Source organism: Fukomys damarensis, unplaced genomic scaffold (assembly GCF_012274545.1).
Source record: "Fukomys damarensis isolate Sample0158 unplaced genomic scaffold, DMR_v1.0_HiC HiC_scaffold_3, whole genome shotgun sequence".
Classification (NCBI taxonomy): Eukaryota; Metazoa; Chordata; class Mammalia; order Rodentia; family Bathyergidae; genus Fukomys; species Fukomys damarensis.
The window spans coordinates 30,945,832-30,966,484 of record NW_022900915.1 but is presented as its reverse complement, the minus strand read 5'-3'; the positions used below and the strand labels follow the sequence as shown (position 1 = coordinate 30,966,484).

General features: G+C 36.4%; 1 long non-coding RNA gene across 1 annotated transcript in view; it reads left to right on the top strand.

The window, feature by feature from the left end:
- The window catches only part of LOC117287333, a 51,786-nt gene extending 49,014 nt beyond the window's left edge, over window positions 1-2,772 (top strand). Inside the window, exons 3-4 of the long non-coding RNA XR_004518577.1 lie at window positions 1,632-1,772; window positions 2,491-2,772. This is a non-coding gene — a long non-coding RNA (uncharacterized LOC117287333). The remainder of the gene's footprint in view (window positions 1-1,631; window positions 1,773-2,490) is intronic.
- Window positions 2,773-20,653: the final 17,881 nt, after the last annotated feature.

Genomic DNA, 20,653 nt, shown 5'->3' with positions numbered 1-20,653 from the left:
AAAAAAAAAAAAAAAAAAACAAAAAAAAAAAAAAAAAAAAAAAAAAAAAAAAAAAAAAAAAAAAAATTCAATTAAAAATGAGCAAATGAGAGCCGGGGATGAGCTCAGTGGTGCCACCACTTGCCCTGCAAGTGCAAGGTCCTGAGTCCCATCCCCAGTACGAAAAAAAAAAAGAGTAAATGACTTGAGTACAAATTTCTCAACAGTGGATACATAAATGTCGAATGCGTGAAATGCTTTTCAACAGTACAGATCATTAGGAAAATGTAAATCAAAAGCACAATGAGACACTGTTCTATCCCACTTAGAAAGACTAATATCAGAAATACAAAAATTAAATACTGGAGAGAATGCAGAGAGAGAGAGAGGAATTATGATACACTATCAGTGCGAATGTAAATTAGTTTAATCATGTACAAAAGAGTGTAAGGTTCCTCCATAAACTGAAAATAGAATTACCATACGGCGCAGTGATCACACCAGTGGATGTGTATACAAAGGAATTGAAATAACTATTGACAAAGGCATGTACAGTTGTCACCATTATTCGCAGTAGCCAAGATTTGGAATCAGACTCTATGTCTATCAATAGATGAGGGAAGAAAGAAAATGTGACATAAATACACAATTGAATATTGTTCAGCCAGAAAAATCAATAAATTTTTTTCTCATTTTCAGGGTTACGGATGGAATTGGAGGTTATTCTGCTAAGTGAAAAAAATCAGGCACAGAAAGACAAACACCATATATTCTCACTTATATGTGGGAGCTGCAATGCTTGTCTCAAAGAAGTAGAAAATAGAATAGTAGTTACCAGAGCCTGGGAGAGATGTAGAGAAGGGAAGGTTGGGAGAAGGATTAATAGTGACTGGGTTGTAGTTGGATAGGAGGAATAAATTCTAATGTTTTATAGCATGGCTAGAAAGCTATGATTAACAACAGTTAATCGAATATTTCAAAATAGTTATTTGAGAGGATTGAATGCTCTTGAGACAAAGAAATTGTAAATATCTGACTAGATATTCTGATCAGATCGTTACATGTGCGCATGTATTGAAATGACACACCAGACCCCATAAATGTGCATGAAGACTATAAGACTATGTGTGAATTAAAAATAAAATATTATTTAAAAATAAAATGAAATGCAGTAGGAGGGAAAATTGCACATTAGGTATTTTACCATATTGAAGCACATTTTAAAAATAAAATTTTTACAATATAAAGTTTAGAGATAGTGAGTTTCTTCTGACTGGTGTGAGAAGGAAGCCAGACACTTAGCAACAACAAAGGCAGATGTGGAAAAGATAAAATTACATTTTAATGGGTGAGGTCTAAGAAAAACTTTTTGGCAAGGAGCGGAAGGTGCAAGGGGGAAGGAAATGATTTACTGTTCTCTGTCACTCTGGGGTTGAAATTGGTTTCAGCGATTGACTTGTTACTGCTGAGCACCATGAGACCTTTATTTACCATCCGATTTGGGAACTTAAGTTTTTTTCCCCATTTAAAACTGACAAGGAAAGAATATTTACTTATGAAAGAATAACATTCACCATATCATCTCCCAAGGACTTTTTATGTGTTTTCGAGAAACTCTAGTTTCCTGCACTGATTTGCTTTCCTCTCTACAGGCAAATAGAGAGCTCTGGGAGTGATTTGCTTACAAAATCACAAGTGATTTCCACTCATTTTCCCAGCATCAGCACTCAGAATACCCAGTTCTAAACAGGCTGCAGTGGTGTATACCTCTCTCTTCCAGGTTGAGTTTCAATGTGAGTCTGCTTTATAATTTGTCTCTGAAAATGACTGTTGACTTAAATGCCAGTTGGATTAAAAGAGAAAAACTTATTTTATGATTTGTACAGCTGTTTCTGCCCCCAGATCCTTATAAAAGGTACATTGGTGGCATTTTTGTTCCACAAGATTGACAGACTGGGGAAAGCTAAACATTTTCTTTTCTAAAGAACAAGTGGAAAACAGACCTATTTTCAGGATTGGTTTGTCCTTGGTATAAAGTTTGAAACCACTGGGTTGCATCATGACCATAAAGCAAAGAAATTGTTCCAATGTTTTAATTTCTAGCCAGTATTTAAGCAGCTGCAACAGTAAAAAGAAAAAGAAAGAAAAATAATCCCTCCTGACATTCCAAGTCACTCCCCGAAAGCCTATTTTGCTGAGAAATTTCACAATGGTCATTTCTTCTTAATATCCAAACAAATGTTCATTGTCTAAAAATTTTTCTGTAAATATCATATGGTGCTTATGGAATAATTTATGTACATACAATGTGCCTTAGTAGTATTGTTTTGTTTGAAAGGATACAAAAAAAGAGAATATTATGGAGCGAGAGGGTAGGAACTTTAGGTAGGGTTTCCTGGGGAAAACATATATGCACATGTGCCTGACTGAGCTGACGTCACCAAGATTTAGCAGTTGGAGTATCATTTAACTTTCTTCTTCTGTTTTCATGATTTTTTCTGCATTCCTCAGTAGGTTTCGTTACCATGTGACTATCAGCCCTGCAGGAGGTGGAGAGGCATCATCCACTCCCCAGAGATGATTGAAGAATAACGTAACAGAATTCTGGGATATGAGCAAGACTCCAGAAACACAAGTCTCCTGTGGATTGTGGGAAATCGCAAAGCATTTCTTCTGATATTATTTAAAACTCCAAACCTAATGGGAGACAAACCATAAAACTAAATGTTACAGTCCAAAAGTAATCTCCCTTTCCAACAGGAAAAAAAAAAGTCACAGTTCTAACTGATAACATACTTGCACTTTTTCCCATAAACAAATCTTCTTATTCCTAAATCTGATGGTTGTAGATTATTCTATTCCTTATGGCTAAAGAACTGCACAATTTCTTTCTCTATCATCCTTTATTTCTTAAGACATTCAAATCTAGGTTGGTTTTTTTTTCTTTAAAGCTATTAAACTAGTTAGTGATCTAGAATAATCATTTTTATTTCTTTATGATTTAGCTTTCCTGTCCATGTAGTAAAAATTGTAAAAGAAAAAAAGATGCATACAAATCTCTCTATAGAGTCTTTTCATTCTCTAACTCTCAGAGTGGCCATTTCAGATGGATGAAAGGTGCAAAGAGTAATACCTTAGATTGACTTTATTGGACATTGAGGCATTATTGACCTAAGAGAGATTAGAAATTAAGTTGGGAATATAAAACATTAAAACAAAGAGAATTTATTGCTGAGAAGAAGGAAAAGGCTAGGAAATGGCTATAAAGTAATGAGAACTACTTTCCATAAACCACATAAAAACCAATCTTATTACCCTATAGACATGGGTATGTACACAGTACAACCTTTGTGATCTGGTATGGAAGAGGAAGTGAGGTGCCTGCTAATGTCAATCTCTGGTTAATAAAGACTTAGTTCATGTTGTCTCAGGTGGTGCTCTTCTCATACCTCCCTTATCCTCCCCTCCTCCCCTTAAATTCTTAGACTTAAGGCATGAATGAGTAGGGGTTTAAACAAGTAAATTGTCCTTATTGTTATTTAAAAAAAAAAACTGTAGTACAGCAGGAATCTGCCTTCCTACTCTCACCAGAATGGCCACCTGAAAGGCATTCCTACTACGTTCTACTTCTTTCAAAATCTTTGTCGATGAATGCATTGAAATTAGCTACATTTATCATCCATTATTTATGGAAAACTGATCAATAATCATGTATGCATGATTTGCTACTCTTGAAACAGAAATGTAACAATCTAAGAGAAAGAAGGAAAAACATATCTAAATTATACCAGAAAATACAACAAAATGCAGTTTCCTCAATACCATGTCCTCGATCACTTAGGTTTTAATTTAAACTCCACACATCAAGAAAGTAGATAATACACATACTTCTCCTATGTCTTTGTGCTTTGTGGTCTTCTTTTCCAAGTTTACCAAATGTCTACTATCCCCTCTCCCCAAGTATACTACTCTCATTCATGAAATGATTATCCAGAATCAAACTTTATACTAGAAACTGTGACACAAATGCAACTGCAACACCACCGCTGCCCCTCAAAATTCTGATATGCTGGCTTGGGAATTCATTTTCACTTCCTTCTGGATGTTTGGCTTCACACTGGTTCTTCAGAATGTCTATCCTTTAACACGTTTTCGGAGCTTCACTTGTTCAGAGAGGTTCTCATAGTCAAGCTCAGAATGTGAATGGAACGTTATGTTTGGGTTTGTTAATGACAAGTGATAATGCTGTGAATCAGAGTAAAGTTAAATATATAGTTAAATGTAAAGTTAAAAGGCCATGCTTGCCTGTATTCCCAGTACTCTTGGAGGGTGAGGCTGGAAGATCACAAGTTCAAGACCAGTTTGGGAAAATTATAGATTTGGAGAAAATGTACCTTAATCAAATATTTTTATCATCCAGATTATACAAAGATCAGATGACACCTACTCAGTCTCTGCCTACCTATCTATCTATCTATCTATCTATCTATATGTCTATCTATCTATCTGGCTATCTATGGCTGGAGATTAAAGCCTTAAGTATACAATGTGTTGTACCACTGAGTTGCACCCAAAGCCCTTATATTTGTATTTTACTGTATGCAGAATTCTCACATATACATCTATCTCTGCTTTTATATATAGACTTAAGTCCTCATCATGCATACTAAAAGACTGAAAGGGTTTTCTCTGTCAGGATATTGCCATAGATATTGCTGAGAGATAAAAACAGACAGGAATGTTTCACTGCAGAAACATGTATAAACGCATTCCACATTTTCAAGGAGTCAGCCTGATAGGATGTGAGGCAAATGTGTGCAGTGCAGGTTTAACCACGGGGTCCCCGGAACGCAGCCACAGAAAACGGAAAGTTTTTAGTTCATAAACACAGATTTTTGTCACTAGCCTTAGTGATTCTCTCAAAAGAATCCGTGTGTTCTAAGAACAGATTTTTTACCCCCCACCCTTTGGAATTAGTCAATATTTATAATCCACTCAGTCTCAGAAAGCTCATCTTGGTTGCTTGGAAGCCTTTGGAGGTTTTTATGGCCTCACAGGTAGAGTGCTGTTGTCTCCCCACCTCACTGCTTCCCTGTGTCCTGCCTTCCCCACCTGCAGAGCTGAGGGTAGGGAGACAGCCCAGCCAGCTGAGCTGTGCCTGACCTCTGCAAGCTATGCTCTGTGAGCCTTGGCACCACAGGCTCTGCAAAATACTGTCACATAGGATTCTGCAGTTTTGGCCATCTACTTTTTTTTTTCCTCTTCCACTTGTCCCTAGCTCTTCAGACTTTCACGTTCTGAGGTTGCCTCTCATGTGAGTCTGTACAAATCATCATAAACCTCTCAGAACAAAAGTGGAAGAGAACCTGTGGCAGTTAGTTAGTTAACAGTAATCCTTTGGGGCTTGCACATCTTTTGGTTTTGTTCACTTCTGTTTTTAAAAACTGTAGGCTTCCAGACTCCTGGCATGCAACACACTTAATACCACCTTTATGTGAGGTGCTTTACAGAGGCTGTTTTCCCAGAGAAGCAGAAGGACCACGAGGGTTGAGTACTGACTTCAGCTTGCATATCCTAGTGACCTTGTAAAGTGTCTTTGGAGCTTATTTTTCTTGTCATTAAAGTAAGAAAGTGGAAACAGATTGTCTCAAGAGTTCTTATTTTATCATCCTATGGCTCCTCATGGGAAGTCTTCCTTCATTATTTTGACTTAGCATCCATTTATTGTATTTAGTCATCATAGTTTCCTTATATTTTTATTTACCTGAATAAGAATGTTGTCCTTTCTCAACACTGGGTGGGTTTTTTCAAATCCATCTCTGGAGAGTGATTACAAAAGTATCAGGTAGTGGACATATTTATGAATCCCTGGCAGAAGAGCACAGATGGTTTAAGAAATAAGAGGCACTGTCTCGTAGGTATGCCTAATGTCAAAGTTACGGATGGTCTCTTGATGTGAGGGTTTAATATGGAGGGGAACTGTTGAGTGACAAAAGAAAGCTGATTGGATTGGTGCTCTGCCTCATCCTCCAAATATTCCTAAGCTTTGAGCAGAGTCTCTCACAGGAAGCTGGGGTCATTAGGAAGATATGCTGTGTATTATATTTACCTGTCAAAGTAAATGCTATGCATTATATTTACTTGTGCATAGAGAAGAGACATAGGAAATGCTAGGCATAGTTGTAATCACTTGTTGCCCAAATTAAAAATTTAAAAAGGCTGTGTTCAGAATTGTTGATTTTATTCTAATTATATGGTCTCATCAAATTTTCTTATGGAAACAATTCAAGAGGAAGAGATGACAATCTTAAACATATATGCACCAAATATAAATGCCCCCGACTATATAAAACAAATATTAAGTAACAGGAAAAACCAAATAAGCACTAATACAGGGGATCTAAATACCCCACTATCACAAATAGACAGATCATCTAGGCAAAAAAATCAACAATGAAGTATTAGAACTGAACCAAGCTTTTGAATGCATGGACTTATTAGACATCTATAGAGTGTTCCAACCCACAAAATAAGAATATACGTTCTTTTTAGCCACACATGGGTCCATGAACAGGTTTGAATAAATGCAAAAGAACTGAAGTTATTCCCTGTATATTATCAGATCACAGTGCAATAAAGCTGGAGATCAATAGCATAAGAAACCATAGGAACTTCACAAACACATGGAAATTGAACAACACTCTCCTGAACAATCAATGGATCACAGAGGAAACTAAAGAAGAAATCAGACAGTTTTTACAAATAAATGAAAATACCAATACAACATACAGGAATCTATGGGACACAATGAAAGCAGTTCTATGTGGAAAATTCATAGCACTGAATGCCTACACTAGGAAAACAGAGTGAGCTCAAATAAACAACCTAACAGCGAATCTTAGACTCCTAGAAAAACAAGAGCAAGAAAAACCCAAAGTCTGAACAAGAGAGGAAATTATAAAGATTAGAGCAGAAATCAATGCAATGGAAACTAAGAAAATGATACAAAAAAATAAATGAATTGAAGAGTTGGTTTTTTTTTGAAAGAATAAATAAAATTGATAAACCCTTAGCAAACCTTCTCCATGAAATCAGGAATGAAAAAGGTGAAGTCACAACAGATGCAACAGAAATCCAGAGGATCATTAATGCCTACTTTGAGAACCTGTACTATAATAAAAGGGAAAACACTGAAGAAATGGACAGATTTCTAGATACTTATTAATTACCAAAGTTGAACAAAGAAGATAAAAACATTTTAAACACCCCAATTACAATCAGTGAAATTGAAAATGTAATTAAAACCTTACCAACAAAGAAAAGCCCAGGTTCTGATGGATTCACTGCTGAATTTTATAAGACATTTAGAGAAGAACCACTACCATTACTCTTCAAACTTTTCAATAAAATTGAAATGGCAGCAAAACTTCAAAATTCATTCCTGAAAGCAAGTATCACTTTAATTCCCAAACCAGGGAAAGATGAAACTAAAAAAGAAAATGACAGGTCAGTCAAACTCCTTAATGAATATAGATGCAAAAATCCTTAATAAGATGCTAGCAAACAGAATACAGAGGATGATCAAGAAGATCATACAACCTGACCAAGTCAGATTTATTCCAGGGATGCAAAGATGGTTCAGCATATGTAAGTCAATAAATGTAATACACTATATTAACAAAGTCAAGGGCAAAAACCATATGATCCTATTGATAGATGCAGAAAAAGCATTTGAGAAAATTAAACACCCATTCATCATAAAAACCCTGCAAAAAATTACAATAGGTGGTCGATATTTCAACTTAATAAAGGTTATCTATGAAAAACCAAAAGCCAAAATCATATTAAATGGCCCAAAACTGAAAACTTTCATTTTAAAATCAGGAACAAGACAAGGATGCCCACGATCACCACTCCTCTTCGATATAGCTCTGGAAACATTAGCCATAGCAATTAGACAAGAGAAAGAAATTAAAGCAATAAAGATAGGAAAGGAAGAAGTTAAACTGTCATTATTTGCTGATGATATGATACTCTACACTGAAGACCCAAAAAACTCCACCAAAAGACTTCTAGACTTAATTGACACTTTTAGCAGAGTAGCAGGATACAAGGTCAACACTCCAAAATCAATAGCCTTCTTGTACACAAATAATAGACTCACTGAGAGAGAAATTAGGGAAACAATTCCTTTAATAATAGCATCCAAAAAAAATGAAGTATCTAGGAATCAACCTAACAAAAGAAGCAAAAGACCTCTACACTGAAAACTGTAGCACTCTGAACAGAAAGATTAATGAGGATATAAGAAAATGGAAAGATAGCCCCTGATCCTTGGTAGGAAGAATCAACATAGTGTAAATGACCATACTACCAAAAACTGCTATACAGATTCAGTGCAATGCCCATTGAAATTTCAACACTATATTTCACAGAACTCGAAAAAAGAATCCAAAAATTCATTTGGAACCATAAGACAACTAGAATAGCAAAAGCCATCCTATGCAACAGACACATGGCAGTGGGTATAACAATTTCCAATTTGAAACTATACTACAAAGAAATGTGATAAAAACAGTATGGTACTGGCAAAGAAACAGACCTGAGGATCAGTGGAAGAGATTGGAAGACACAAAAACAACTCCAGATGTACTCAGCTACCTCATCTTTGACAAAGGAGCTGACCATCCTCACTGGAGGAAAGATAGCCTCTTTAATAAATGGTGTTGTAAAAACTGGATCTCAACCTGCCAAAGATTAAAACTATACCCTTATCTCTCACCATACTCTAAATTAAAATCCAAGTGGCTTAAAGATCTAAATATTAAAACAGGAACACTAAACTTGCTGGAAGATAAGTTAGGCAGAACTCTGGAAGACAGACTTTGGAAACTCTGAAGACAAACTCTGGAAAAGACTTTATGAACAAATCCTCAGTATCACGGGAACTAGCAGAAAGAATCAACAACTGGGATCTCATCTTATTGAAAGACTTCTGCACTGCAAAAGAAACCATCAACAGAACTAAGAGACAACCTACAATGTGTGAAAAAATTTACCAGCTGCTCCTCAGACAAAGGACTATTATTTAGAATATATAAACTGAAACAATCAGCCCCCCAAATATAAAGACCCAATTTAAAAATGGGCATCTGAAATGAACAGATATTTCTCAGACAAAGAAGTAAAAGAAGCAAGTAAATATATGAAAAAATGTTCTATATCACTGGTCATTCAAGAGATGAAGATGAAAACAACACTGAGATTCCACCTCATCCCATAAAGAATGGCTGCTATCAAGAAATCATACAATAACAAATATTGTGGGGAGAAAGGAACCCTTCTCCATTGTTGGTTGGAGTGCAGAGTGGTGCAACTACTATGAAAATCAATATGGAGATGCCTCAAAGAGATGGGACTAGAAGTTCTATTTGACCTAGCCATCGCTCTGCTGGGTATCTTTCCAAAAGAATTAAGAGAATCATATCACAGCAACATATGCTCACCTATGTTCATAGCAGCACAGTTTGTAATAGTTAAATGGAAACAGCCCATTTGCCCATCCGTTGCAAACTGGATAGAGAAGATATTTTTTGAATAAAATGGAATATTACTCAGCCATAAAGAATTAGAGATTAGAGTCATTCATAGGAAAATGGATATATTTTGAGGATATACTCCTAAGTGAAATAAATAAGTCACACATGCGTAAATACCAAATAGTTTCTCTGGTGTGAAAAACTCTAATAGTACATAAGATCCTAATGAGATAATTAACAATGTGAAATAGGAAGAAAAGGGCTAAAGATGTAGGGAGAGTGGGAAGGGTAGGGGAAAGGTAATAAGGGAAAAGAAAAAGCATGAGAAAATGAAAAAATGGAAATAAAGTGTTTGTATATGGGGAGGGGAGGGGGTGAAGGGAGGGCAGGGACAAGGGGCAAAAATGAGAACCAAGACCTGTCATGCAGGGGTACAAGATCCCAGTGATGAATATAACTGTACTGCGTGCCCGGAATGTACCAATAAACTCAGTAAAAAGAAAAAAAATTCTTATGGAAGAATTAGCTGAGGAACTAATAAGGATATATCATAGGTGAAATTGATTAAAATTTCTTGTTTTTAATTTTTATTGTTATGCGTTTACTGTACCTGATGTCTACCTTCATCTTAGAGAATAGGTCCGTGTGCGTAACACATATTGATTCTTAGTATTTCCTTTCCCCCCACTCCCCTCCCTTTCTCCCATCTAGGTCCTCTTCCCTCATTTTTATTATCATGTTCCTTTACTTCACGTTTGTGACGTATACTGATGACAATCATTTCAGGTACGTAGTACATCTACATCACACACTTGAAACCTTTTTTTAAGTCCCTACCCTCTATCCTTCTTCCCCTACCCTTGATCTTTTGGTCCTTTTTCCATTTGCATAAATTCTATCTCCCTGTTTCCTTTTATCAATTTTTAATTTTGCTCTTTGTTTGTATTTTGGATTATTCCAATGAGAGAGCATTTAAACTTCTGTATCTGATTTATTTCACTAACATAGTGTTTTCAAGGTGTATCTGTTTTCTTCCAAATTACTCAAATTTATCCTTCTTTATAGTAGAGTAGCATTCCAGTATATATAGATGCCACATTTTCTTTAACCATTCGTCTGTTGATGAACATACAGGCTGCTTCAAAGACTTAGCTATTATGAATTGTGCTGCTATAAACATTGGTATGCACTTATGGCTGTAATATGATATCTTTAACTCCTTCAGGAAGCTACCTAGAAGTACAGTAGTTGGGTTGATTTTTTGAGAAATCTCCACACTGAGTTGAATGATTCTCCTGCCAATGATTTTTAAAATAATCCACAAGTATTAGCAGCTTATTAAACTCAAATAAAAAAGAAAATCCTTAACTCTTTAGATTTAAAGAATGTTCTGTATGTTCATTGAATTTCCATGTGCTTTCATTATTTTTTGCTTGATCTAGTAAGAATGAGATCATAAAAGATTCTCTAGGTAATGGATTCTGACCCTCTAAATCTATACTAGATTAAGGCAAACCAAGTAGATGGAAAGAAAAATGCACTTTAGCCTGATTTCTCTTTCTACAATTACTTAATATACTAATAAACATCTGTGAATAACTATATACAACCTCTTTTTATAACACGCCATGAATGTAAATTATAATTTCTAAGAATTAGATGTTTACCAATAGTTTTTCTTTTGAAAATGAGAATCCAAATATATTATGTTACTCTGATTTTTGTAGTGAATGACAAAATATAGGTTACTGAAGAAATTAAGTTGTTCTTTATTTTGAACATTATAATGCTCAAACATTGTATTTTGAACAATGTATATTCATTGATTAAGTAACTCTTCTTATGGTGGAAGAATTCAAAACGTAAATGATAATTATGCCAAGAACTGGATCAGATTGAGTGGAGAAACCTACCAGTGTCTCTGTTTCCCTAGCAGGATAGGTTGGGCTGTACAGTGTGTTAGCCATGAAAGAAAATTATCTTGTATATCAGGTGTGCTGGGGACAGAGTGGGCTGAGGGATAAGTACCAAGAATTTTCCAGAAGTACTGGAAGTGTGCACTACACCCTGCTGACATTCTGCTTTTCAGAACTCCATGGATCTGAGCCCATGAATGAGGCTGTAGCCATGACTGGGAAAGGAAATGGGGATTTATAACAAAACTTCTTCAACATCAGGCCTGGATTGAAGATTTTTCAAATAGTCCTGAGCCCATATCATTCAGGAAGGTTTAAATTACCAAACAATTAACTTCTTACCAATAAGTTAAGAGCAAAGACTATGACAATTTATAAGTTTATTAGAATTTATGTATATTTTATAATGTTTATTTACTATTTCGTGTTTCTGATTAGCAAAGATAATGACATGAGGCCACCTCTGGCTAAATCTTGTGGCAATTAGCTTTCAAATGGCTCCCAAGAATCCCCATCTCCTGATATTCCTGTGTCCACTGGCATAATGTTTCTGGAGTTTCTGGATCTGTGTGGTAAATAGAATATGGAATAACGTGTCACGTCCGAGATGACGTTATAAATGACTATGGCTTTCATGGCTTCTACTCACCACCCTCACCCTCACACTCTTCTCTCTCAGATGTGAGGACTACGAACAGTCAGTCACCTGAGCAACTGGGCAGGAAAGCTGATCCTGAATCCCAGCGGGACTTCCCGTTGGTAGCAGATCTAAATGCTATGTCCACAAAGAATCACTCAGCTGGGCCACTACAAGGTTTCAAAAGATGAGAAACTAGATGACAGAGGAAGCATTTGCTGTTTTATTACATGAAGTTTTTGGGTGATTTGTTCAGAAATAACAGACAACTTGTACAGACTTTCTGCAGTGTGCTTCTGGTGTATTTTGCATTTTTTCTCATGACGCTTGAAAAGTATAATGACAGTTTCCTGTCTATCTTCCGAACTCGGCATTAAGCTCACTGAGGATAGAAACCCTGTGTAATACACATCGCTCTGTACTTGACTGGTATTGTGACAGTAAAGGAAAAAATGAATGAACAGATTTGACTAGGTAGCATTTGTAAGAAATCTAAATGTTTTCTGTGTTTTCACTGATTCTATAGTTCACACATAGCTTACTCCAAAATCCCCAGGAAGGAGAATGAGGGTGTTTTAGAATAGCAAACATGCCTACCTTCAATAGTCTAATAAACATTCAATTTTCAATATAAAGTAGGCAGTGATGAACTTGAAATTCCTAAATTTCAAATGCTTATTTATTAAAGGGATAAAATTATATGCTAATTAATTCATTGTTTAATTCTGTGTCTTATGGGCTGGGGATTTCGCTCAGTGGTTCCACTGCCTGCCTCGCAAGTGCAAGGTCCCAAATTCGATCCCCAGTACAAAAAAAAAAAAAAAAAAAAAAAAAAAAAAAAAAAAAAAAAAAAAAAAAAAAAAAAAAAAAAAAAACAATCCATGACATACGTTTTTCAAGCATTTCATGTAGACTTTTTCAGTTTATCACTGAACCTGTCCTGGGAAGGGACTTGCTTTGTGAACGCAGATGTGGGGTCTGAGAGCGTAAGGAAGCGGTTTCCCCTGAGCAACAAAGCTCACTGCTGGTGACGTCATGGCGACAGCCCAGACAGCGACACTCCTTCCACAGCTGGAACTCACCCGACAGGTGCCTATGCTCGCAGGGATGCAGTGACTCTGTCTCTCTCTCTATCTCTGTCTTTGTCTCTCTTTCTTCCTGTCTCTCCTCTCTTCTTTCTCTTTAAATCGCATTAGCATTGTTTCATTTTGTGACATATTATTTTCATTATGTGTGGTAATTTACACAAATCTTGTTCTCATCCCTTCCAGATTCTAAACATTCTGAGGGAGCAGATCAGAGAATACCTCTGACTATCTCTGCTATAACTTACAATATACTTTCTTATGTAGATAACAAAAACCAATAAAACCCTACTGAATTGACTCAGAAAAAAACTTTATAAAAAGTGACTAGCAAAACTATTAAATCTCTGTTATTTTTAGCAACAATATAGTAAAAATATACATTTAGCTTTATGTAACCAATACCACATAGGTACTTTTTAGCTGAATTCTGTAGCTAGTGTTTTCTCAGTGAAATGGACCTTCTAAAGGAGAACACTGACTTTTTTTCCCTAAAAATTTTGAAATTTTGGCACTAGGTCATTTGGCTAATGACACAATAATAAGTTAATATTAATATCTAACATTATTTAGTACTTGCAATTTAATGTTCAAAACATTAGAATAGACAGAATATAATAATCTTCATATTTCTGGTCATTTACCCCAAGTCACACAGCTGAGAAATGATAGAAGTAGGATTCAGGATGAGGTTACTAAACCAGAGGGCCCACGCTTTTAATCACAAAAATCAATAATAAATTGCACCTGTAGGGTAACTTCCAATAAAAAGTCTGTCTGTGTACTGCATGATCTCACATATAGGGAGGAGATATAAAAAGGTGATTGCATGCATGTTGAAAATGGAATGTTGGTTATGAGAGGATGGATGGCGGCGGGGGGAGGGATGGACAAAATAAATCAATAAGTACTAGATTATACCCAGACAGCAGTCAGAAGTTCTGGTGTTCTATTGCACAGTAGGCTACATAACAACAGGGTATTATACACTGTGAAAAACTAGAAGAAATGAATTTAAAAATTGTACCATAAAGAATTGATAAATGACCAATAAACTTAATGAAAAAATTATACATATTTACAGAGATAGACATGTTTAGCCTGATTTGAACATTACACAATTTATACATGTATTGAAATATCACATGGTACTCTTTAAATATGCACAGTATAATTTTTATGCTTTTATGTATTCACTAATACAAGAAGGGGATTTACATATATCTCTTACACATTTTTATTAAACTAGACTGTGGGATGCACCGAGGTGAGGATCATGAGCTTTTTTAAAATCATTATACCCTTTTTGTGCCCAGTGGGTATTTTGAAAGGTAAGAATTCAATAAGTTTGTAATGGAATTATTAATTAATATATAAGTAAATTCATGGTTTAACTGGTTTGAACAGCTTGTCCAGGTTTATCTCTTATTTTTCCATTGGCTGGTAGCCACAAATATCAGGAGTGCCCTTGGAAGTATGATTGACTTGAAGCGAGTAACAAATCTGTTCCTTTTTGATGAAAAGCATTTCCTATCCCTGCACACTTGACCCCATGGATGGTCCCAGCAAGACAGACAGCTATGAAAATAGAGGCATCAGTTCTTTTTTTCTCTGTTACTTTCACTTTATGTATAAAGTCAATTGTTATCTTAGAAAACCACATTTCGTACCTTAGAGTTACCATTCATTGTGCCTTAGGATAGAGGAAAACAGCATGGAAATGGATAACTCTTTCTTGAGTAAGTTGTTCTTCCCCATAAGTGGAATTCTATCTCTGTAGCTCAACTCTGTGACTTTCAATTTCTTCCCCTACAATATCTAGTTAATAAAGTTCACTTCTTTGTAGCTTGCAGTAGAGAGCGCGTCTAGCCTCTTGCTCAGTACTGACACAAGGTGACATCAGTGCTGTTAACGAGGAGCATCTGACAGAAAGCCGCCCACTGGCCTATGGCCCACAGGCATCATCATGCTTCCTCTTGGTACTGAGTAGGGAGACATTGATCTCAAGTTCCCTGACTTCACAGAGAGGTCATGGGACCAGGCCTGACTCACAAAGCTCCAATCTGAAAGAACTGGACTCAGAACCCAGGTCTGTTAATCTCCAAGTCTGGAATTTTACCCAGTAAGAACATTTGCCTAAATGTCTGTGGTAGTTCTCAAAAAGACTACCTATATTTGCCATTCTCAAAAAAGTAAGAATGGATGGAGCGACTGTAGAGGCTCAAGTAAAGGAGAAAATTATACAGATATTTGAACACCAGACTCTTCAGTCACCGTTAATTCACTAAAGCTCTTAAGGAGGAAGATTATGGGTTTTCTTACCTTAATGAAAGTAGACAAACTGAGAGCAGGTCGATTTCATGTTTTTGTTAATGTATTTTTTTCTCGTGATGGTTAACGCTGGGAGAAATTTAGAACATAGCTTAAGCACAGTGTAAACTGACATAAGAATTGATATGGTGCACTAATGTTTTGCCAGCAGTGTTGAACAGATTGTTACACATATTGGCTGCCTATTCAGGAGAGTTGAGGAAAATCACTCCACGTGGTCTGTGTTCCAAAGGGTACCACTTCCACAATGCTGCCTGACTTAGACAAGTGGCTTCTGAAAAATCTTAACAAACTTGATATAAAATGTAATGATCCAAAGGTATAGGGTATATGACTGACTCATACCGATATAGTAGGATTTAAGGAATTGTATTCAGTGTAGAGCACTACTCATGATACTTGTGCTGGGTTTATTTGTTTCTGGCCCACTTAAATTATTTCTGCTTTTGCCTGTTGCTTTTCTCTTGTGATCACTCCTGCTGTTTCCAACCAGAGAGAGCCCATTTTTTTAGTGCTCTTGCCTCTTAAAAAGTCAGGAGTTATTGATAATGCATGTTGAAAGCATATGAGCTCAGAAGGTTGAGCTTCCTGATGTATGAAACAGTGAAATAAATTGAAAAGTTGTATGAAAAGTGGACAATTTATATATTAAAATTATAAAACATTCTCAGGAAAATATTCCATTTAAAAAGTTCCAAATAGATAAATATATGACAAATTCAAAATCTCATCACAGCAGGCATTAGTCTTCAAGAACATCTAAAACAAAGATACTATATCCTTTTCATGAAATGATGAGTATGAAATAATGACCTATAAGTGTGAATAATGAAATATAAACACATCTGGTCATGGAAAAGGAGAGTTTGCCTGGGACACTACTGCAAGGAAGATGCTGTGGTTTCACTGACTGAATCAAAAAGAAGGCAATAAATGCAGGTGCTGTCAGAGGTGCGCATGTTTTCTGTGCAATCTTCCCCTTCCTTTGTCAGTAATTTGGCAATGGTGATGTCTCATCTGGGAGATATTGATGAGTTATTTAAAAGAGACAGATATGTTAAGATGCCCTGGAGACTGGTATGAGCATCAAAATTTGAGAGATGACTGGCCTAAAAGTTGTAGTCATTTCTCATATGATTCAGTCAGTCTTTAAACATTATGAAATCAATTCCATGAGGAGAGATTTGCAATGTTATTCAAGGTAATATTTCAATGAAGAGATCATTAAAAGCAGCAGATGATGCTGGGATATATCCTCATAAAAGCAAATGTGTATTTTGCATCTACAGGTGATTTTCACTATACATAGGCTACTTTTAGGATTCCAGTAACCCACAAACTGTTGATTTACCCATATTACAGATTATCAACATTTATAGAAAATATATTTAAGCATGGTTAGGCAATTAGTAAATGTAGTCTCATGGACCTGGGGCTTGTTCAGTTTGGTAGTTAGGAGTACTGTTATTTGGGAGACACAAGAAAATCAAAACTCAGTCCTAATACCCAAGTGTCAAGATTGTTTGCTAAAGATATTTAGGAATTGGAATGGGAGCTCATTGGTCAGAGATGCATTACTCAATGAGAAAACAACACATATTCTTAAATCCAATTTTGTTTAAGAGAAGCAAAGTCTGTCTGCCAGTGACAAAGTGTTCTGGCTCAGCAAGACGTCACTTAGAATGCAAGCTTGGAAGTACATGTTTCATGGAGAAATTTAAGATATTCTATAATGGGAGGAATTTGGTAGTTCCCCAAATCTTACATTATCATTGTCGAAAAATGTCTTTATCTATTTCAATCTAATGTGGATAGGATGTCTTTTACAAGATTTTGTTAACACTAACTGGGATGCAACCAGAAACCTGAAAATTGCAATGAGTTAGCATTAATCTAGAGCTGCATTGTCAGCTGGAGGCACACTATTTAAGCAGAGGGCTTCTGAACTGATAAGTGATGCCCTTGTGCAGAATTGTGGCTTGTCCTCATTAAAAAGTGGTCAGGTATTGTATAAATTTACTCCAAATAAAAATAATATGAAAACACTGTTAAGCCTGAGATGCTCAAGGGAATTTACATTGTAATTGGTATATTTTTCTCTTAGATTGCCTTGAAATTTGCCAGTGTTCCGAAAAGAAAAAGAACATAATTTGTAGCGTGACTTTACTAGTTTCGACGCTTTTCTGAAAAGCCCTCTGTAAGAATAGCATAAACTCTATCATTTATGCACCTCCAGATGGGACTTGATTTAGATAATTAATGAGAAAATGCTATACTTTGAACATCAATGTATCTGCTGTTTCATTTTCTGGGTTATCTCTGAGCCTTGGTGAAAAAATATGTATTAACGATAACTAAAGGGAATTATAGAAATGTGTGTGTGTCTCTTTCCCAACAGAGGTGTGGATGCTACAAATTACAGAAAAGACCTCCCACCACTGGAAGACCAGTGAGGACCAGAGGACCAGAGCCGCGTGGGCACTTCCACCAACCCAACCCAATACCCACACCGCCTTTGGCCTCCTGGCTACAATTGTATCTCATCTATACTTCAGAGGCACAGGGGGTCTTTGCCCTGAGCTACAGCAGAAGTGAATAGTAAGAGGGCCTTAGTCTGTCTAAGTTTCCAACCCTCAGGTAAAGCTACTATATTGATCAGTTGATTCATTATAAACACTGATATTGTATCTCCGTCCAGAAAGAATGGCTATTTTCAAGAAATCAACTAATAACAAATGCTAGCAGGGTTGTGGGGAGACAGGAACCCTTCTTCATTGCTGGTGGGAGTGCAGACTGCTGCAACCACTGTGGGAATCAATATGGAGGTATCTCAAACAACTAGGATTAGAAGTCCCATTTGACCCAGCTATTCCTCTGCTGGCTATCATAACCACATTTATAGAGGCGGGGTTTGTAATAGCTAAAATTTGGAAATAGCCCAATTGTCTATCAGCTGGAGACAGGATAGAAAAGATGTGGGTTTTTTTTTTAATATAAAATGGAGTACTACTCAGCCATAAAGAATGAGAAACTACTGATATTTATAGCTAAGTGGGTGCACATTGCGACCATACTCTTAAGTAAAATTAAGACACTCATGTGTAAATACTGAATAGCTTCTCTGGTGTGAAAAACTAAAACTGTAAATAAGGATCAAAATGTATAATTGATATTGTGTAATAAGGAAGAAAGGTTTAATAGAATAGAGGAAGTCATAGGGGTATGGGAAAGGTTAAAAGGGAAGAGAAAAATATGTTAAAAAGAAAAACATGAAAGCAATGTCTTTGTAAACAGGGAAGGGTGGAGGGGCTGAGGGGAGCATTGGGCAATAGGGAAAAATAAGAACCAAGATAAGGCATGGAGAGGTACAAGATCCCAATGATGAAGGTAGCTGAATTGTATATCTAAAATGTACCAATAAGATTAAAAAAATAAAGACAAAGTCATAATCAAGTGTCCAGGGGCTTAATTCAAAAGAATCTGAGTTAGAGGAAATTTGGAGAAAAATGAAGCTCACAGAACAAACTGGCTTCTTCTGTGTAACTTTATTGAGTACATTAAAAAATATACAAGAAAAAATGCACCTAAATAAACCCAACCTAGGGCATTTCTTCTTTCAGGAACATATTCAGGGTGGTTTAGCAGCCCAAACAGAAAGCAGTCTTCCAAAGATGAAAAGTTTCTGTTTTTCTTCTCATCCTGCTTCATAGGGGGGCCATACCCCTGCCAAAGGAAAAATTGCCTTAGTGTGCTGGTCTCCAGCTATAAAGAAAGAATAAAATCCTTGTAGAGTTGAAGGGTCTTCTGGTCTATGAGCTTCCTGGTCTAGGAGCCTTTTAGTTTTTTGTTTTTGTTTTTGTTTCTGTCTCATTGAGTTTATTGGTAGTGGCACAGTTTGTAATAGCTAAAACTTCGAAACAGCCTACATGCCCATCAGTTGAAGACTGGACAAAGAAACTGATTTTTCTACAAAATGGAATATTATTCAGCCATAAATAATGAGAAACTAGAGTCATTCATAGGAAATGGATGCATATTGAGGTCATATTCTTAAGGAGCTTTTTTACATATTCAAAAAAATACAATGCACTACCAGGGAAACATCTAGCACTTACAACTCTTGGGGAGATGGCACCCTCCCATCCTGTATTCATTCATCATGTGCAGCCAAGCAGGAGCCTCCAGCACTGTTAGCAAGCATCCCTCTCCACAACACTCACACACTTTCCCCTCACTTGTGCCTTAGAGCCATGGGGATTTATTTCATCATACTCTTTCTTCCCATTTTTGTCAGTCATAGGATGCTCAGGGTTCTCAGATCACGGTTCATTTCCAGGACATCAATTTCCATAATTTGTGCATATTCTTTTCCTGAAACCTTTCAATTTATGCCCTGGAATTCAAACTCAATTATGACTAAAATTCCCCATTGTCTTCAAATCCTTCTTTCACGTCTTTCTTTGCTGTCTGATTTTATGGGAAAACCGAGTCCTCGGAGGACAATTCTCCACTGCGGTCCTCTCAAGTGAGGGCTTGTTTTTGTCATCAGAGCACTTTTCTGCTTGGGCTAGAGTGGGTTACCGCTCAGCCCTCTTTTCCCATCCTTCCTGCTTCCAATCTGTTCAAACTCTTCTCCATGCTCAACCCAAACCCCAGCTGGGCATTTTATTTTATCTTTTATTGAACCAGGACTGTTCTTGTCCTCACTAACCAATCTTTCAACACCTTTTACTGGTTCCTTAAGGACTCATTTTCACTCTCTTAAAGAGTGCTTTCTGTGCTTTAATTCTTGAGAATCTTAGGATCCACCCAGCTCTTTGTTTTAACGCCATGGTCCCTCTGCCCCTTGATGTTCTCTTCAGTAATTTTTTTCCTCCATTTCTCTCAGCCACTCACTTCTCAGTAATTTCTTAGACCTTTTCTTGCAATTTTTTCAGTTTTCTCACTCTCATGATGAAATTCCCAATCCTTTGACCAACATGCATCTAAAATCCCCTTGATCTTCCACCTTTTCGCTTTCTCTCACCCCTTTTGTGTCCTCATTCCTCACCCCCACCCAGTGTGTATGTCGTGATCGGCTTGATAATCATGGTCTTCCACACACCTTCACCTTCCTACATCTCTTGGTCCTTTTCTTTTTTGCAAAAAAAAAAAAAAAAAAAAAAA